The sequence below is a fragment of the Ursus americanus genome, chromosome 22 (assembly GCF_024610735.1).
Source record: "Ursus americanus isolate L20-20 chromosome 22, mUrsAme1.1.p, whole genome shotgun sequence".
Classification (NCBI taxonomy): domain Eukaryota; kingdom Metazoa; phylum Chordata; class Mammalia; order Carnivora; family Ursidae; genus Ursus; species Ursus americanus.
In genome coordinates, this window is record NC_142148.1 from 51,015,677 (window position 1) to 51,036,037 (window position 20,361).

The 20,361-nt window shown below is 55.0% G+C and overlaps 1 protein-coding gene and 1 long non-coding RNA gene across 14 annotated transcripts in view; both read right to left on the reverse strand.

Moving 5' to 3' along the window:
* LOC148108139 (uncharacterized) overlaps nt 1-20,361 on the reverse strand; it is a 485,477-nt gene that overhangs the window by 155,121 nt on the left and 309,995 nt on the right. The gene's annotated exons all lie outside the window — the stretch shown is intronic.
* Nucleotides 13,559-16,571, reverse strand: LOC148108140 (uncharacterized). The gene is made up of 2 exons (XR_015721083.1): nt 16,242-16,571; nt 13,559-13,848 (listed from the first exon to the last, which is right to left on the reverse strand). It is a non-coding gene; the product is annotated as an uncharacterized LOC148108140 (long non-coding RNA).

Sequence of the window (20,361 nt, forward strand, 5' to 3'; positions counted from 1 at the left end):
ATGAACTATGAATCATTGTAAAGTTTATATGAAAAATTCCCCTCAATATTTCAAAAAATAAACATATCGACCAGCTTCCCAACTACAGGTAGAAACTAATACAAACACCAGTCATTCTACCAGGGACGCTGTTGGGCCCCCGGGATGCCAGCAACCTCACGTGCGTGAGACCCACACCCTCTGAGCTGGGCTCTGCTGTCCACCCCACCTCTCAGGTGAAGAGACTGAGGAGGGAGAGAGATTTCGGGGAAACACTTTCCAAAGTTCAGCTTTGACTGTAGCCCCACGCAGACAATAGGATCCACGCACAAAGCAACACAGGAAGTGAGTCCGGTAGAGTGAGACGGAAAAGGCGCATTTCACGTGCACACCCAGCGACTTGGCCGTGCTCTGAAAGCACGTAAAATCAGACCCGCTGGTGGGCAGAGAAGCGGCAGAGCGGGCCCAGGGACGCGGGGTGTCTGCTGCTCTCGGGCCGGTGGTCCAGGCGCCGTCCGCGAAAGGGCACCGAGCCAGGCCTGGTGGAGGCTGGGCGCCACCGCCCCTGATGCAGACAGGAGATGCCCCACCCGGCGCCCACACGCTTGATTCACAGGAACCACAGCTCCTGACCACTAGCTACACAGCATCTCCATCAATGTTTGCTTGTAGTGGGTTCTGGAATTCCATGCTGAATCGGCTCCGGGGTTAGAGAAGAACCTTGGCCTTGGGTTTTTCCAAAACAAGGAACAGCCACAGTGGTTCAACACTCCCAAAGATGGGTCAGGGCCACGTATCAATGAGGACCCCAGAGCTGGTGAGGCCGCACGAGGGGGATCACAGCGGCTAGTCTGAGCCAGACTCGGCTCATTCGGACAAATGCGCAAGAACCAAGACGCAGGCCCTGCTCTGTGAACAGGACAGGCTAACGCCGAAACACGACCCATCCGTTCATTCATTCACTCGACAGCTGTGGGAGCAGCAGGCATGGTAACAGCGTCGCAAACGCAGCTCTGAACAGGGCCTTTTCCTCATGCAGCTTGGAGGCCGATGGAGAAGATGGACATTGAACAAAACACACACGTGTGCGGGCCCTAACTGCAGACCATGCTGGGCTCTGCAGGAAGGGAGCAGGGCACAGAGAGACGGGTGGGAGGTCGCACAGAGGCCGTCCCGAAGAACCTGACTTCCAGGAACAGCATATGCAAGGGCCTGGGGGCAGCACCTGCGAGGGACTGAGGGAAATCCAGTGTGGCTGGACAACAGTCAGCAAGGGAGTGAGGACATGAGACAGAGCAGGACACTGATACAGGGGCTAGGGATGCAGGACTGCGGCAGCTACGCAGCGAGAAGCCATTGTGGGGTTTTACGCACAAGAGGAGAGTCCAATGGATAGATGTTAACAGTCCCTGCAGCCACTATGCAAAGGATGAACTGAATGAAGGGTCAAGAATGGACATGACCAGACCAATGGCTCCCCAAGTCACGCAGGTGGGACCCAGTGGCCCTGCAGCCACTATGCAAAGGATGAACTGAATGAAGGGTCAAGAATGGACGTGGCCAGACCAATGGCTCCCCAAGTCACGCAGGTGGGACCCAGTGGCCCTGCGTGGGGTGGTGGCCGTGGCCAACTAGAGGCAAACGCCGGGAGCTGGCCGGTCAGGGATGAGCCATGGATGGAATGCAGGGGTGAAGAGAAGAGGCATCAAGAACGACCCCCAGGAAACTTTCTCACGGGGGTGGTAAAAGTCGGAGAACCAAATGTGAGCTCATCCAAGACTCCGAGGTACAGAAGATGGGTATGGGCGCGGTTCGTGCATTACTCATGCTCAAAGGCGGAACATAGTACATACGGTTAACCCTCAAACTGCCCTGAACTCGGCTTTGTTCACTGCTTAGCCGGTCCTCAGGGAACACTTGTTGAGTGATTAGAGCAAGAACAGAAACTTTGATGACTTCACTGAACCATAAAAAAATACCAATTATCCACATAATAAAGATGAGAGCCTTGCACAAAACAAGAACCCAATAAACGTCCCTACAAAGGTTTCTGGGAGCGGAACCAAGGTCCTGGGGCAACTTGCTCTGTCTCTGGGCCTGGAATGCATCTGGCAGGGTTCCCTCCCCCATCCCACACACTGTAGTGTGATATTAAAAATATACATTTTAAGTTCATGATCACATGTCTCCTGCGAAATAAAATTAATTTTTCAACTGTGAATAATAATCAATACGTAGAGAACCGAGATCTCTATGTCTAAGCTTCCAGAAAGGACTGAGTGAAGCAGAGTCGACATCTATGACTTTCTTCCAGACACTAATCTGGCAGGTGCTTGTTTGAGAACGAGGAAATGCCCGGTGGTTGCGTCAGTCTGGAAGATGCCAGGCCAGACAGGTGTCATCACAGCTCAGCCGTCTTGGCCCATTACTCGGCAAAGGGGGAACGTGGGCTGCCTTTCTGCAACTGTCCTTAGCCCGAAACCCTCAAGTGGTGAAAGAGCCAACAACATCTCAGGACGAGCGTGCCAGGGAACCCAGACCCACGGAAACGCTTGGCCACTTATTCAACAACACGGTGGCACTGGGAAAAACCAAAAAATAGGAAGCCAGGTACTTTTCATTAATCACCCCGGACAGGAGAAAACATGAATCAGTTTAATACAATACCCAATATTCCAGACAAATAAACCAAATGAGCCGGTGTGTTAAGCACTAAGGGGGCCCATCACCAGCTCCACACCACGTATCACGGGCCGCCCGGCAAACGCATCTCTAGAAACAGCGTAAATAGATGATTCTGTAAGGAACCTGAGAAGCGTAATTTAAACACCCTGGAACGTAAGAAACAGTTTAAAACATTAAACCCATCGTCGACATAGGACTTTTACTATTCATAAAGAAAAGACAAAATTCCAGATTTAATGACCAAATGAAGCGGTCCAGGCGGCGGGCTAGGTGTCAAAGACAGTTTTGCAGCAAAATCTTTTATGTGATTGTCAACTTCAAAATCTTTACAGAGCTTCAGATGAGTCAATAAACTAAAATAAAAAAAAATCAAATCACAAAATAAGTATGAGTATCCAATTGTCATCTTAGCATTTCTTTTTTTATAATTTTTTATTATGTTAGTCACCATACAGTATATCCTTAGTTTTTGATGTAAAGTTCCATGATTCATTACTTGCGTGTAACACCCAGTGCTCCATGCAATACGTGCCCTCCTTACTACCCGTCACAATGGAATATTACTCAGCCATCAGAAAGAACGATTACACAACATTGCAGTGACATGAAGGGGACTGGAGGACATCTTAGCATTTCTAATCAGCGCTGACCTGTCTGCCAGTGTCGGCAGCCCCAGGGCCTTCCAGGCTGGGGGCGGGGGAGGTGGCGGGAGGACACTGACGACAACCCTAGGCCTCAGACAGCAAGGTGAGGCTGCCCAGGGTCAGGACCTGCCTGCAGGGGGGCACAGGAGAGGTGGAGCGTGGGGGGATGGGGGCTGGTCATGTTCTGTTTCTTGCTGTGAGTGCTGGTTACACAGCTGGAATTCATGCAATTTTCTGTCTGGGTCATACTTCAGCAGCGAGTAAACATCTCAAAGGAAAGTGCTTGGCCACGTTTGTTTCCCAAATGCATTCTGACTTTTGAAATACGGTTGGCCCTTGAACAATGTGAGGGGTTAAAGGTGCTCTCCCCCACGCAGTTGAAAACCTGCATAGAACTTCTCAACCCCCAAAAAACTTAATTGCTGATAGCCCGCTGCTGACCTAAAGCCTTACCGACGACACGAACGATCGATTAACAGGTATTCTGCATGTAATATGCATTATATCCTGTATTCTTAGAATAAAGTAAGCTAGAAAAGAGGAAATGTTTTTAAGAAAATCCTGAGGAAGAGAAAATACATATATAGGACTGTACTGTATTTGTTGAAAAAAATCCAGGTGTACGTGGACGCGCACAGTTCAAACCGCGTTGTTCAAGGCACAGCGGCAAGTGACTGAAACGCATGACGGACCAGCAGGTGCCTGGGGGCAGGCGGCTGGGAAGTGACCACAGGGTGTAAGGGAACTTTGGGGCGTGGTGGAAATGTTCTCTGTCTTAATGGCAGTGGTGGTGACATGGTGTCTACATTAGGCAAAATTCAGCCAACTGCCCTGGAAACCCCACCTCTGTGCCCTGGGGCGGTCCCCGGCCTCACTCGCCACAGCAGGGCCACAGCAGGGCCCACGCGTGTCCCGCAAGCCAAGTGCTTACGCTGTTACTTTAAGTAACAAATCATAAGTCCGCCTGGGGTCAGTCAGGGCGCCTAGGTGGCGCAGTCGGTTAAGCATCTGACTCTTGATTGGAGCTCAGGTCGCAATCTTAGGGTCATGAGATCAAGCCCGTGTCAGGCTCTGCACTCAGCATGGATCCTGCTTGGGATTCTCTCTCTCTCTCCCTCTGTCCCTCCTCCCTGCTCTCTCTCTCTCTAAAAATAATAAATGAATAAATCTTTAAAAATAATAATAGCTCTTCCTGAAGTTAGTGTCAGGAAATGGAGATAATTCAATATTCTTCCATATTTTAATTATTGTCAAAGAATAGTATCGAGTTAAAAAAAAAAAAACCAGACTCTCCATAATCTAATTCCCCAAATACAACTAAGCATTCTCTCCCAATTTCTGTCCACACAGAGGCCTAGTTTACACGCCACCATTATAGCAGAAAAACAGATTTTAAAAATCTATAAATCTGTATTTATAAACTGCCTTTTGCATTTCTGTCATCTGTTTTTCTGTTTTCTAGTTCGGGTCATTTAGCAACGACCATCAGGAGACAGAAAACTCGAGGAGCAGGGAAACTGAACACGTTTTTCGAGTTAAATGTTCCTTTGCATTAACGTCTAGCAGGATGGTATTTGTTGCCAGTCACACGTGAATGATCACGCGTACAAAGGCCGAGAAAGTGAAGCAGGTGCTGTCCTCCCCGCAGGCCCGAACCCGTTCCGTTCGAGAAAGGGTGGCAACACCACCCCCAATTCACAGAAGAGGAAACGAGATGGGTGCACAAGCCACCTACCCTCAGGTGCTGAAGATTACCAGTTAATTAACGAAAAGGGACCCTGTCCTAATTTATCATCCTATCACTGCCCACGCCCGGGCAGACATGCCCTACTGAGCACGCAGTCCCGGAGGGAGACCCGGCGAGCGCTCTGTTCTGTGTCGGGGGCAATAAAACGCGGGCTAGACCCAAACTATGGGCAAACACCAGCCACATTTTGAAAACTAAAACATTAAGGTGCTGGAACTTGAGCTCCGAAGGTGGTGAGTTTGGTCAGGAAGGATTCCTGCTCATCCCTCTGACCACAGTGTGAGAACCAAAATGATGGTCTTTCCAGAAGTCTGCGACTTGCCAGGGGTGGAGGGTGGGTATTACAGCATTAAGGCAAACCTCCGTTGGCCGCCTCTGTCGTTAACCAAACCACTGAGAATTCCAAGACTAGAACTTGGTGAGAACGAAAACCAGGCGGCCAGGGCGCGTGTGGCCGGGGGATGGACCGTGTCCACACGCCACAATCATCCCCCGACGACAGGCGGCAAGTGCGCCCGACGCGATTCTCTCTAGAGTTTTCAAAACTTCTCTACGTCCTCAGGCTTTCTACTCAATATCATCAGCATTAAGGCACTTCAAGATTCCACCCCAAGAAAAGATAATTCGTTAACTGTCATGAACTTAACAGGACTGACAGCAGCGGCAGCCTGATTTTCTCAGATAACAGGAGAAGAGCTATTTCTGATGGACGTCTTTTTTAAAAAACCAAACAACATAAAATCCTCCATACTAATTTTACTTCCCACAGTTTGGTTTCATCTTCCCTTGTCTGGCAGACCTTCCCCACAGGCTACCGCCTCGGGAAGCCTCTGGGCCTTCACGGGAGCTCCCGTCACCAAACCAGAGCCCTCCCACCACCGCCAGCGCCAGGCGTGGCCTCGCAGACACGCGGGCACCGCACGGGCTCACCAGGACAGGCAGTCCTTGAGGGCGTTGTAGTAGGGGAGCTTGGAGACCACGCACACCGAGAACGGTCCGAAGCAGCCAGCCACGCCCGCGGTCGGCCAGGATGGCTCCCAGTGCGCCTTGCCGTTGTAGAAACACGACTCGTCCTGGAGAGAAGGCAACAGGCCCGTGTCACCCTCCGATCCAGCTGGTCCCAGCTTCTATCCTCAGCAGTGTGGGCCTCTGCAGACAGAAGCGAGAGGGCAGGGGCCCAGACAGCATCCTGCTCCCCCGCCACCCGGCTGGCGCCCCCTCCGGTGTCACCGCAAGTCCCAGTCAGCGTGGATGCCCCCCCTGTGTCACTGGGAGTCCCAGTCCTCGCAGATGCCCCCCTCCCCCAGTGTGTGATGTGCTGAGGTGGCAGAGACAATGACACGTCCCAACCCCAGATGGGAACACAGTGAGAACACAGTAAGACACAGAAGGGGCCATGGGCTCTGCTTACACAGGAAAAAACCTCCAGCACTGGGCCATATATGTGTGTGTCGGTGGGGGAGAGGGGGGGTTCTCAGCTGGAGAAAAGTACCGGCACCGAGATTCCAGAAGGCACAGACCACTGCAGAGCTTACGAGTGGCGCATCACTGAGGGCCACAGTCTGGCCCCCGTGGAGGGTTGTTTGGGGTTTTTCAGTAGGGACGGCGGACCGTGATAACAGCTCCACCTGGGGATGGTGTGAACGCGAGGGTCTTGCAAGACAGGGGGAGAGCCCGGCAAGCAGTGGGCACGCCATTCGTCTACCCACCAACATTGAACCAAGGCCCTCAAGTCAGTGTGCTGGGCCCCCAGGCAAGTCCCCTCACCTCCCTGTGCGACTGCCTGCTCCCTCAGCGGTAAAATGGGGATGATGCTGAGAGTTCCCAGCCCCCTTCGCTGTGGATTAAATGAACGACTGTGCAGGAGGGTCGTCGGCACCGGGCTGAGCACACGGGCAGCTGGCATATGAGGACCACAGTGCCGTCTGCACTCCGGGCGGGGCTGCGCGTGCAGTCCACGGAAAGACAGGAGCGCAGGACAGGGCGTGGCTGGTCACTGGGCACGAGGGGAGGTGGGGAGGCCAGCATGTAGGGCCCAGAGTCACCCCGAAACCACGCAGGCACTGAGAGGATGGGCGAGGGGTCACGCACACCCCAGCAGCCAGGTGTAGTGGGGGAGTCACAGGCAAAGCAGAGGCTGTGACCTTTTTAAAATGTATTTAAGGATAAGAGAAATAACATGTACTTCTCATAGCGATCACTTCACAGACAGGCTCCCAAGCACCTTCCTGAATAATCCAGCCTCCCATCCTGTCTCTGCCGGAAGCGCTGGCCAGGGAGGGGCAGGAACTCGGCCCCCGGCTCGTCTCCCACCCCTACCTAACCCAGGCAAGCAGGCAGGCCGCCAACGCCGCAGGCCCAGCAGCCCGCACACACGGCCATGAGGGGTGGCCTCCCCGCGCTGCCCACTGCCCACCCTAGTCCAGGGGTCCAGGGGACGCCTAGTCCAGACACGGAGGTCGCGCACTCAGACATCAGCAGAATGCTGGACTCCCACAGGTTTCCGAGGCACATCCACAGGCGTGAAGGGACAGAGCCCATCGAGTTGAGCCTTATGCCATGACACTTAGGGATAATTCTCCCAGCACACCTGGCCCAGCCTCTGATGGCAGAGTGGGGAGGAACAACCGGGCAGCCACCGCCCCCTCGGTGTGGGATTCCTGGACTTCCCCAGGGTAAAGCACTGCTGCTTCTGGAAACCCTCTGGACACAGGCCGTGGGTCACCCCGCCTCTTCAGGTGCACGGCGGCCCCTGCGACCTCCAGGGGCCGGCTGGCTCGCACTCGTGGCCCTGCCGGGCGGGGGAGGGCCAAGTCATGCTCTGGAGGCCCAAAGCTGTCACCCCACATACAAGAACACAAATGTCCCTCCACGGACATGTGGGAAACAAGCTGTGGCTCACATACACTGGGCGGTAGGACTCGGCCGTAAGGACAGAGGTGCTGCTGCCCCAACGTGGATGAACTCTGACCCCATTCACTGAGTGCATGAAGCCAGACACAGAAGCCACATGCAGCCTGAGTCCACTGACACCAGGTGTCCGAAGCAGGCAAACCCATGTGGGCAGAACGGGGGGCCGGGGGCCGGGGGTGGGACTTCCGGGGTGATGAATGTCTTTTGCAACCAGACGTGGCAGGGGCTGCCCGCCAGCGGGAGTGTATTTAGTGCCACTGACCCACACACGCTAAAATGATTACAATCGTGGTGATTGCGGGAAGCGTGTTTCAGCAAAAATAAACACCAGCAGATTTCAGAGGGAATTCACGGCAGTCACGTATGTGCAGGGGTCGGGAGTACTGGGCAACCACGGCATACTTCTGTTCCCACAGACATCGGTCAGCACCAGGAAGTGGACACAGTCCTCCTTCGGTTCGGAGGCCACGTACACGCCCCCTGCGGGTAGAGAAAGAAGAGGAAATCTCGGCACGGCCCCGTGGCATCCACCTCCGAGGCTGGGCTCTCCGTGAGCCCACTTTGCGGCCTACAGAACCTGTCCTCGCCCTGCCAGCTGTGGCACTTGGGGGGTCGGGCCGCCAGCCAGCCGTGGCCCCCTCCGTCCCTCCGTGGGTGCCCATTTCTCAGCCACCCTCTGTGCTCTGCAGAATTTAGCGAAGGAACATAAGAACAACCGCAGACAAACCCTCTGGGGTGTGCCTGGGGGAGGCGACCATTTCTGAGCATGGCAGGTGCAGGGGTTGTCCTAGCTGTCCCCGGGTTGTAATCCCTGAGACCGGGAGACAGCAGCCATTCCCGATGGAACCTCCCAGACAGGGAATGACGGACGGGAAGTCCCTAGTCTGAGTCTTCTACACCAGCCACTCAGCGTTTCTCAAAGACCAGTGGAAAACATGAGGGCCACCCACTGCCGGGAACAGGCCAGGTGGGGAAAGCATGTGAGCCCGGGCTACAGGCCCCGGGGTCCCCAGAAAACAGGGGCCAGAGAGCCCGGCGGAAGTGCACTCTGGGGGGAGATGCTGCAGGCTAACTGGACTCATCCTGACCCACCGGCCGGACCTCTGGAAGACGGGCCTGTCAATCAGAAGTGAAAATCCTTGGAAAGCACCTCTACCAACCGTGCTGGCGATCCCGACAGCCCTTCGTCTGGGATTCGCTCTCCAAAACATGGGGGCTGCACTATTGGGCTGCACGTCCTTCAGCTCCCAAACCCCCAAGATTAAGAGAACTGAGACCTGCAGTTTGGCCTCGGGGCTGCCAGGGGTAACCAGCCCCCCGTCTGTCACCCTTTCTTGACTTGGTTTCTAGAAAGCACCATGGGGGAGTTGGGAAAGCAGGGCGGGGGATACCTGGGAAGCAGAGCTGAGGCAGGCCAAGCAGGTCCACACCGTTGGGGACACTAATGTCTTCAGGAGGGAGGCCCTTCCAGGGCTCCGTTTTGGGCTTGTCCCTCTTCTTTCTGAAGGAGCGCCTTCTGGTCTTGCTCAGAGTCGCGGAGGGGGCGCCAGCCATCTGACTGTCATCCTTACTGACGAAAGGAGGCACAAAAACCGACAGGACCTCCAGATCGAGAGAAGAGGGGCTGCTGACCCCCTGCTTCAGGGACACCTAAAGGGAGTAATACGAGTAAGCCAACAGCGCTTACCCTTGCTCCGCTGTGCGCCTTCTGTCCAAGCACCCACTGTCGCTCTGTTCCCCTTCGACCCGCCAGAGTGCCGGTTCCGCACCCACGTGTGTGTGTGGCCTCACCCACCAGTGGCCCAGGACAGGAAGGACGGCAAAGAAGCTGCTTTTAGGGACCCATCAGGCCATGCGTTCAGGCAAGTCACCCACAGCACAGGGTCTGGCTCTCCGGCTGCCCCTGGGCACACAGCCCGGCAGTTGCCAGCCCAGGACTGACAGGCAGACCTCAGTTCACATCCAGCTCTGCTTGGACTGCAGCAGCGAACGCCGCATCCCTGAGCTTCCCTCTCAAGGGGGCAAGGTCGCAGGTCAAAGGCTCAACCCCAGCCCCCACACCAGAGGCCCCAGTTCCCTCCCAGGTTGGGGGGGCCGCATACTGTCCAGCCCAGTACAGATGGGGTGCCGGCGTCATGCCCCATGCCAGTGGTCCTGTTGCCACTGACCTGGGGACACGGACCGAGGGGTGAGAAGAAGGACTGCCGGCCTCAGAGAGAAGAGACACACCCTTCCTCCAGCAACCAAACGGTCACCCCAGGTCTACACAACAGGGTCATTCAGCCTGAACACTTTCGAACTTTAACTTGGTACCCGATTTTTACAAAACCTTTTGTCTTTTCAGTCTTCCCCCAGATAATATGAAGAGCACGGGCTCTGCCTCCGACCTCCGTTCTGTCTAGCTACGATGCCTGAGACGGGCCACTCCGCAGAGGCAGTTGCCGGGCTGCTCCCCGAGCTCCCAGAAGAGGTCAACAGGCCGTGACAGAGAAACGGGCAGGTCAGCTCCAAGCTAGTGGAGAAACAGAAGTCAAGGGCAGGATTCGCTGGGTGGCAAGCATGTGGGAAGGTGGGAGGATGCCGGGGTGGGGTGGGCTGCGCGGAATCAAAGATCTCTGAGGGACTCAGAGAGGGCATGAGGAAGGACATCGTTGTCACCAGGAGAAATGGAATTGTCACCGGCAGGGAAGGGACAGCCAGCATCACCGTTTCAGTAAGAATCGTGGAGCCAAAGGGGAACTCTTACCCTTGAGAGGATTCATACAAGGAACTCCCATCAGTAAATACACTCTCTAAACTCAAAAAGCTTATTTTTATTCTGTATAATTTAAATTCAGGCAATAATTTCTTTATATTTGGAAAAAAGTTTAGTACCAGTGGGAACAAAGACCAAACATGGGAAATCCATAGTACTGGATAATGTTTACATCTTTGTGTATCAGGCATGAAAGGAAACCACGTCTTGAGTTCTACAAAACCTTTCTAAAACTTTCCTTATCACCATCCAGCAGTTCGGACCTACTTAACTATGAAAGTATGCACGTCCGCTCCTTCCTCACGTCACACATCACATCGGTGAGCACTGGGCACAGGTGGTCACAGCGTGGAGCCGGCCCCTTGCCTGCAAACCCCCCTCTGCTCTTCCCCTCTGCCCTGACGCTCCTGGGTAGGGCCCCGGCAGACCCCTCCTTCCAGGCTGTGACCCCCCCAGGGCTGACTCCTTGCCCCTCCTCAAGTGCCCTGCCTGGCTGGCAGTCTCCACACTCACATGGTGTCCTCACCTAGGGACGGCGCCCAGAGTCCCACTGCCAGCTCAGACCTCTTGCCAGTCCCAGACCGCACCCAGCTGCCTCCAGACATACCTGGCGGGTCCCTTAAACTCACAGCTTCAAAAATTAAGCTCCTGCTGATTTCCCTAAAACCCAAGCTTCCGCCCATATGCTTGCCTGTGATAAAGACAGTGACCCTCGGGTCTTCGGAGCCACCAACCGCAGAAAGGTCTCTGAAAGCAGCCCCAGTGCCAGCCCAGCTGCGCACCTGCAGACCAAGCAGCCACCCACCCCGGGACTTAGAGCAGCTACAGACTCCACAAACTAATCCTTCAAGGGTTCTGCCATGAGAATGGCATCGCCTCCTCCCGCCCGGCCCAGGGCGCCCGACCCGCACTGTCCACTCTCACAAAGGGGGGGCACCTGGGTGGCTCAGTCGGTGAAGTGTCTGCCTTCGGCTCAGGTCATGATCTCAGGGTCCTGGGATGGAGCCCCAGGTCCGGCTCCCTGCTCAGCGGGGAGCCTGCTTCTCCCTCTCCCTCTGTGCCTCTCCCCTCCCCGCTGTGTTCACTCTCTCTCAAATAAATAAATAAATAAATAAATAAATAAATAAATAAATAAATAAAAATCTTAAAAAACAGAACACATGTGACCTCATCACCTGCCCCAACGGGCGGTGGCTCCTGCCACTGGCACCAGCTTTTTACCCCTGCAGACCCTTCGATGGGTCCAAACCAGCCTCACACACCATCTCTGTCCCTCCACCAGAATGAAAATGGAATCTGTTTCCATACATTACCGTTATTACCACGTATTCCATGTATGTGGCACACATGTGCTACGTCACAGGGCAGGACGACGACCTGCATAGTACGCCTGAGCAGCAGGCCAGCCTGCTTCCAAAGCCAGGGTGCCCCCAAAGCCGTGCCCCGCTGAACCTCTCGGTCTCCAGACACAAGCGCCCATGGTCCAACGCTGTGCTTTTTCCCTGCTCTCCACTCCGCCGGACTCGTGCTCACCCCCTCCCCGCTCCTCCTCTTCACCAGGGATGCCCCCTCCACCCCCACTGGAGGGAGACTTTCCTCACCTGAGCCAGGACAAGGCGCCTCTTCTAGACCATCAAGCCCCTGGCTCCTCACCTTCTTCCACCACCTCCACCTCCCCTCCTCACCTCCTACAGCACCTCCATCCATCACCTCCACCTCCCGTCCTCACCTCCTACAGCACCTCCTTCCATCACCTCCACCTCCCCTCCTCACCTCCTACAGCACCTCCTTCCACCTCCCCTGCACCTCCTCCCTCCTCACCTCCTAGAGCACCTCCTTCCGCCTCCCCCTGCCCTGGCTCAGCACCTAGAGCACTGATGCCCTCCACGTTGTACTCTATCACCTTCAGAGCTGTTGGTGGGCTGGGCCGGGAACTGTGTGGTCTCTCTGTGTCCCCACATTCAGCCAGCCGACGGCTCTCAGCGGAGGTTGCTCATCCATTCACATCCTCGCGCTCCGCGACCTCTTAGAGCGCAGCAGTCCGGATGCCGCAGGGAATGCGGTCACCATGCTAACGGCAGGAGACTACCTCTCGCCCCGCCATTTATCTAGTCCCTTAAAGTAAGATGGCCTAAATTCAGCCAACTTGGCATTTGGCCATACATCTCACATCTGTTTTTCCACCGAACGTATGTCCTTGCGTCTTTTCTGGTTGGATAAGCAATACAGTCTCATGTTAAAAGCTAACGACAATACAGGAAGAATAAAATACATAAGAATAGAAAGGAAAGGCCTTCCCCCTAATTCCACGAAAGGGTGGGTAATACTATGCACAGCGGAGATTACAGCCTTCCCGTTTCTTATGTGCGTATATATCAATATGATTTGTCCCCCTACATACAATCATCTCCTTTTACTGGTTCCACTAGCTTTTTTCTCCACTTCAGCATATGGGGTGGCTGATTCCCTGTCACAGCTGTATGGTGCCACACGGGGACGACGCAGTAACAGCCCTACCGAGGGACAGCTGGCGTGCTCTCTTCTTCGTCACACGCACAACCTGAGCAAAGGCAGCGGTGAACAGTGTCTGCCATACATATGTGCACGTGTCCGACTGGGTCATCAGAGTAAGTTCCTGAATGCACAGTCCTAGATCCCAGAGCATTGCAACGGCCCCTCCCCTACGGGCGAGACAAGGTCTGTTCTCACAGCCTGGGGACAGTCACTCCTGCTCTTCTCTCGCCCACACTGATTTACTAACCCCTCCCCGGGAACAACCATTTCAGTCCAAAAAACCAGAGCTAATTAAAAAAAAATGAGACACACACACCCTAATTGATAGCATCACAGATTTATTTCTTATTCCTTTTTTTTTTAAATTTTATTTATTCATTTGAAAGAGAGAGAGACAGCCTGTGAGAGAGGGAACACAGGCAGGGGGAGTGGGAGAGGAAGAAGCAGGCTCCCAGCGGAGGAGCCTGATGTGGGGCTCGATCCCAGAACGCCGGGATCACGCCCTGAGCCGAAGGCACACGCTTAATGACTGAGCCACCCAGGCGCCCCCACAGATTTATTTCTGTTAGATTATAGAACCGCACTGATCTTCACACAGGATGGGCCATAATCTGTGAAATAAAGCAGAAAACAGATTTGTTTAGCGCTCTAGAACTTGCTGTCCACCACCGTTAATAGCCACGTGGCTATTGAAATTGAAATTAAAATTCAATGAAGTGTAAAATCCAGTTCCTCAGTGGCACTAGCCATGCCTCAAGCACCTGGTAGCCATGTGTGGCTAGTGGCCGACACACGGATGGCACAGATGAGGAACACTGGCGTCATCACTCAGAAAGTTCTGGTGGACAGCGCTGCTCTAGAAACCGAAAGCCTGGACGCTCTCCACCAAGAACCGCTACAATGTTGCCTTCACACCAAGAATTACGCCAGTGAGCTACTCGAGGCACGGAGCTCTCGGCCCACTCGGAGGCTTAGTGGTGGATCCTTCCACACCCCACGCCTCGTCTCCACGGCAACCACGGAGTAGAGAGAGATGTAACCAAGCCAGAACCTCCCATGGGGTGGACGTATTCTCCAAGTCTTTGTCACTACCCTCACAAAACACCACCCATCTAAGAAATGAAATGGAAAGTTAGGACTCCTTACTACCCTACCAGGAAGTGGAATGTTTCTCATACCTCCAGGCTTGTTTTCATCTGTCACCCAGCAGGAATGCGTCAACGACAGAGAAATGGTGATTTTCAGAGTTATAAAAAAAGCCTCAGACGTTAGAAATAGAACTGCTATAACAGCAGAGTGGCCAAGTGAAGTCACATGTTTAGGTAACTGTAACGTCAACATCGGCCTTAAAGGAGGCTCAGCCCAGGAAGTTGGATCCGTCCCGAAAGGCTGCCTTTTTCCTACTCCAAATATTTGCGCTCCACCTCTTGCTGAACCCCTAACAGAATCAGCGTGTAGGATAAAAAGGGTAATAGCTAAAATGCAGAGTAGCAAACTGCCACTTGCCTGGGAAAGCCGTGGCCTGTTTGGGGCAGGAAAGCACCACCGTGCCATTCACCCTGCTCTCGAGACACGTCTCACCCTGGGGCAACCAACATGCATGCCGAAATCACCCAAGAAGCAACTGAAACCAGGTCATTTGCTATCAGAAGAAAAAGGAGGCAATGCCATTGGCAAATTAGAGGCAGGGAGATAACTCAGTCAATGAGGGTCAGAGGAGACAGAGGTCAAAAGGGGATGCAGACATCACCGGGATTTGGGGAGTAAGAAAGGAGGAGGGAAATGCAGAAACCATCGAAGTTGGCTCTGTATTAAGGGAGACAGGTCGCCTGGGTGGCTCAGTCAGTTAAGCATCTGCCTTCTGCTCAGGTCATGATCCCGGGGTCCTGGGTCCCTGCTCAGCGGGGAGTCTGCTTCTCCTTCTCCCTCTGCCCCTAGCCCCTCTCCTGCTCTATCTCTCTCTCCCTCACTCAAATGAATAAAATCTTAAAAAAAAAAAAAAAAAAGCTAAGGAGACTCCCAAGACATTAAGAGACATTTATCCAGTTAATTTGAGCAACATCTAGCTTCTCCTGATGACCTCGACCCTTTCCGCTGCACCCCTAAATACTCGGGTGCCTTCCTGTGCCTCTCACTGCTGTTGTCCAGAATGAGATGAGGACTTGCCCAGGTAACTGGGCGGTAGAGCCGGAATCTCGGAGTACTCTGGGCATCACCACTAACCAGAGAAAAATGCCACAGATAGGGTCATATGGACATCCTGGACCAAGAGAAAAAGAGGGCCACAAACCGATTCAAAAGAAAGCCTGGGTTACACAACCAAGAAAAAGCAGGGGCACAGTAAAGAAACACAGAGAATGAGAGTGTCCAAAACTGCTGCTTTCCGGGAAAAGGGTTTGTCACTCTGGCTGCTAGCACACAGAGAAAGAGAAAAGGCCCCGCGGCGGGGGGGGGGGGGGGGGGAGTAGGCAGCCTTTTCTGCAAGCGAGAAAAACAGGAAGGTTTCATCGCAAAATGACTAAATGCAGAACATTTGAAAGTGCCCCTTACATCTAAAACCCCAAACCTCACGATGCTGTGCCTGGCACAGCACCCACCACCGAGGAGACAGTAAGTCCGGGATAACGAATGAAATCCTTTCTTCCGCCACGTAACCCCAGGCGCCCCGGCGCACCCCCGCCTCCCCCCATCAGCCGCCTTCACCCTGCCCAGGTGTGCTTCCCGAAGACCGAGCGGCCGAAGGCGGAGCACCCGGAGGGGCGTCCTCCGAGCCCGCGCTCCTCTCCGGCGAGGGCTCCCCAGTCCGCAGACCCCCGCGACTCCTCCGCGGCCAGGACAGCCAAGGTCCCCGCACCGGGCGGGCTGCGGTGGAGGGGGGGGTCTGGCCGGAGCCCCGAGCACCGCCCCCACCCCGCAGACGCCCGGGATGCCGGGGCCAGACCAGCGCTCCGATCGTAGCCGCCGCCCGGCCGCGCCCCGCCTCCGTTTCCCCACCGGCCCCTACCTGCTCGGGGCCGCGGGGGCTGTCCCGGGAGGGCCCCAGCAGCGCGCACGACTCCAGCAGCCCTGAGGGCAGCGTCAGGTGCTGCGGTGCGGCCTCCGCCATGGCTGCTTGGCGGCTGCGCCCCGCTGGGCGCACCCCACTCGGGCGCCTGGGGCCGCCGACCCCGACCCCAGCCTGGCGCCCCGCGCAGCGCCGCCTGCACAGCACCCAGGCGGCCCACAGCCAGCCGCCGGGTTCGCGCAATGAGCCGTCTGTGGAGCGGTACCTCCCCCGGGGAGGGGCCTCCTGGGGGCGGGGCCTCCATGGTGACGTGGCCGGCTGCGGCGCGCGGGGTCCGGTGGGGGCGGGGCCTCTGTGGGGGCGGGGCCGGCGGAGCCCTAACTGGGCCTGGCGGGGCGGGGCCTCCCCGCGGCGGCGCCCCCAGAGGGGCGGGGTCTGGCAGGCGCGGCCGCGGGGCCCCGCGCCAGGTCGTCATTTCCTTACCGGCTCGCGGATCCTGGCGCGTGCGCCGTGTCTGTGCGCGCGCATTCCCTCCCATTGGCCCCACCTCACCGGCAGCCCCCTTCCCGGGGAACGGAGGAAAGTGGGCGGAGTCCCCAGGTGGCAGGCGAGGGCGCCCAGCCCCCGGGGCGGAGGGCATGAAAGTCACCTGCTCTGGCGAGCCCTGGGTCGGCTCTACAGGGCGAGGAGAGACCTAGGCCGGGCGTGATCCCGGCTCTCGCTGCCTCCTGGAAGCCCTCCTGTGCCCTGGACTGCGGAGTTGGTCGGGCGTGGACGCAGAAAAGGCTGGTGGGGAAGGGGTAGAAAGATCCATTCCTGGTTAACCCGGTTAACCTTGCTGGCTCTGTCTAGTGAGAGGTTGAGCAACATTCGGCAGGAAACCCCGCGGGGTGGGCACCGCTGGAATGGATGGAGCCTGGGAGCACAGAGATGAGGAGGGTCTGAGAGGAGACAGGGCCCCTATCTGGCCAGCTCCAGACTGGCCTGTTCCGGGGGGGGGGGGAGGGACCGTGGGCCTCCCCCAGCCACAGACTGGGGCCAGGAGGCTGGCTTTCGTGGCTGGTCCCAGTCCCAGCTCTGCCTGCCCGCCAACCTTGGCACATCCCTATCCCTCTCTGCAGGCCAGCATAAGCATCTATAAAACCGAGCGGGTAGGGCACTTCGGTGGCTCAGTGGGTTAAGTGTGTGCCTTGGGCTCAGGTCATGATCCTGGGGTCCTGGGATTGAGCCCCACATTGAGACCTCTGCTCATAGGTGAGCCTGCTTCTCCCTCTACTGCTCCCCCTGCTTGTGCTCTCTCACTCTAGCTCTCTCAAATACATAAATAAATAAAATCTTTAAAAAAGAAAAAGCGGGAAATGATATGAAAGGAACTTTTCTAGTTCTAATAATCCATGATTCATTTTTTAAAAACCACAAATGTTTAATGATAATGTCAAACATCTGTCATCAGCCTAAGATGAAAAGGAACAAAGCAATGTCAGAATCACAAGGGGGATGGGTGGGCCTGGACCTGGGAGTGCAGTATTCCTCCAACCTTCCCAGCCTGGTGAGGCCCTCACTGCCCGCAGCCTGACTCATGGGTTCTGAGTTTCACTCACTAAGTCACCTATTTATTGGCTGTGGGTCACTGCTGGTTCTCACTTAGGTCTGGCATCCGCGATCTCATTGGTAGTTACCAATGAGCCAAGTAGTTACACTCACTGACTTCCAAAGCAGGACAGATTTTGCTCATACTTGTCTGGCTCTCTCCGTGGTGTTTTCGTTGTTGGTGGCCTCAGCACAGGGCAGAGTGGAGATACCCATGAACCCCCAGTGCCCAGGAAAGGCTCACTGATGCGGCTTGGAGGCATGAGCCACTCCAGGAAGGCAGCAAAGCCCTGGGCTCTAGGGACCTGGGCTGGAGCCTGGCTCTTGTGCGAGCTGTGGGACAGCCAAGCTCTTCACTGGCCCTAAGCCTCGGCGGCTTCCTGTTTGTTCAAATGCTGCTGGGTGTGGTCAGGACTCGGGGAGGTAAACACTTGGCGGCTGTCAAGAAGACCTAAGTGAGGCTCGGGCGAGAGCAGTGTCCCTTTTCCTCCAAGAGGTGCAAGGGTGGGTTTGAGGAAGGGAGCTCCAGGTAGGAACGGGTCCGGGCCTGGCTCCCGCCGTGCACGGGGCCTGCGAGGTTCTGCTTCTCTGGGCTTCACCCTTAACACCCGAGAAGGCCACAGGTCCTCCACAGGGCTCCTTCTTTACCCTGTGCTTTTCGGTGAGTCCCCAGTGCTCGTGCTGCAGACGCCTGCCCTGTCCTTGAGTGCTGATGGGATTGGACACAGAAGTGCAGATAACCAGCCACCAAAGGCACAGGTGGAAAAGCCACATAACGGCCATCTAGAGGCAGACGATGCAGGCAAGGGAGAAGCGGGAGCACGCAGAGCCTGGCTAACGGGGCCACCTGCAAGGGCGTAACACCGCCCCACGCTGGAGCCAGGGAAGGGACAGGTCGGACTGGCTGCAGAGCTCGCTGTTACAGGGGCTCTTGCTGCGGGCACCCCCATCCCTAGGAGCAGCCTTGCTGCTCTGTCTCACTCTCAGGATTACTGTGAAGAGCAAAGGAGAAAATAGATATGAAAATTGTTTGTAAACCGTAAAGGACAGAGGCAAAAATAGGGGGATGGGCACACCGTTGTGAGTAATGCTGAACAACACCGAACTGTCGACTTCGAAAAGGTTACTTTTACGCTATGGAGTTTCATCTCAATAAATTTTTTTTAATGGAGTTTATTTTTTTTAAAGGTTTATTACTTAGCACGTGCAGTGTGGGGGAGGGGCAAAAAGAAGGAGAGCATCTCCAGCAGATTTCCGGTAGGGCTGGATCGCACAACCCCAAGACCCCCACCTGAGCCAAAACCAAGAGTCTGACGCCGACCGACTGCACCACCCAGGCATCCCTCTAACGGAGTTTAGGAGGACCCGGTCTCAAACTGTGGTATATAGCAGCACGCCTTGTGCGTTTTAGCGGTGGTTTAGGTGTTAAAATTCTTTTAAATATAGGGAATAGAGGGAAGCTTCATGACGTTGGATTTGGCAATGATTTCTTGCATATGACAGAAAAAACACAGCCAATGAAAGAGAGAGAAACTGACTTCATCAAAATTAAAACCTTTTTGTGCATCAAAGGATTCTATTAAGAGCATGAAAAGGCAGTCCACCGAAGGGGACAAATATTTGCCTGTTCCCTTATCTGTAAAACAGGGATGACCCCCACCTCACCGGCTGTTGGAAAAATTGAACCTACCGGTGACTGTGGAAGAGCCTCGTGTAGAGAGCGGGGACATTTGAATATTTACAAGTCCGACCCAGGAGGCATATGGGCCTTTCGAAGTCTGGGCCCCCATGTTGCCAGCCCCACCCCTCCCTGAGCCTGTCCTGCACTACCCAGACTTGGTCAGGGCCCCCCCACCAAATGCATGGTGCTTTCCGCCTCCCTGCAGGGCTGCCCAGAGCACACCTCGGCTGAGGGCTGCACCTGTGTTCTCCTACCTCCTCCCCCAGTGGGAGGGGCTATTTCCCTCCAAGCTACAACCCTGAACTCAGGGTTCCGGCCTCCTCATTCTCATACCCCTGCTGCAAATCCTGATTCCAATATGTGCTGTCTTTGACCTTGGGCAAGTGACTTTCTCTCTCTGGGCCTCGGTTTCTTGTCTGTAAGATGGAATAGTACTACCTACTTTGCAGGGTTGTTCTGAGGGTCCAGCGTCACATACACCACGGTCGATGGTCAGGTGCGATCGGCATGACCTTCTGCTCTCATGGTTTATAGGAATCATCTACAGGGCCAGTCCTCTGACTTAATGGTAAGTGGACACTGGGTCATGTTGACATGTATAACCGTAAGCGTCCACACACGACAGAGCCGAAATGCCCACTGCAGCGTTCGGGTGCTCGTCACCATGTTCCAGCCGGTGTTTATTGTCCTCAAATCATTGCCCTTTTTACACCTCTGGCCGAGAGCTCCAGAGGTAATGTGAGTTTCTTCCATCAAGAGTTGAGGTGCCCCATTGCCCTTAAACCTGGTTGCAAATTATTTGACTCTTAACCTATGAAACTTTAATCCTTTGTGTATGTGTGACACGTG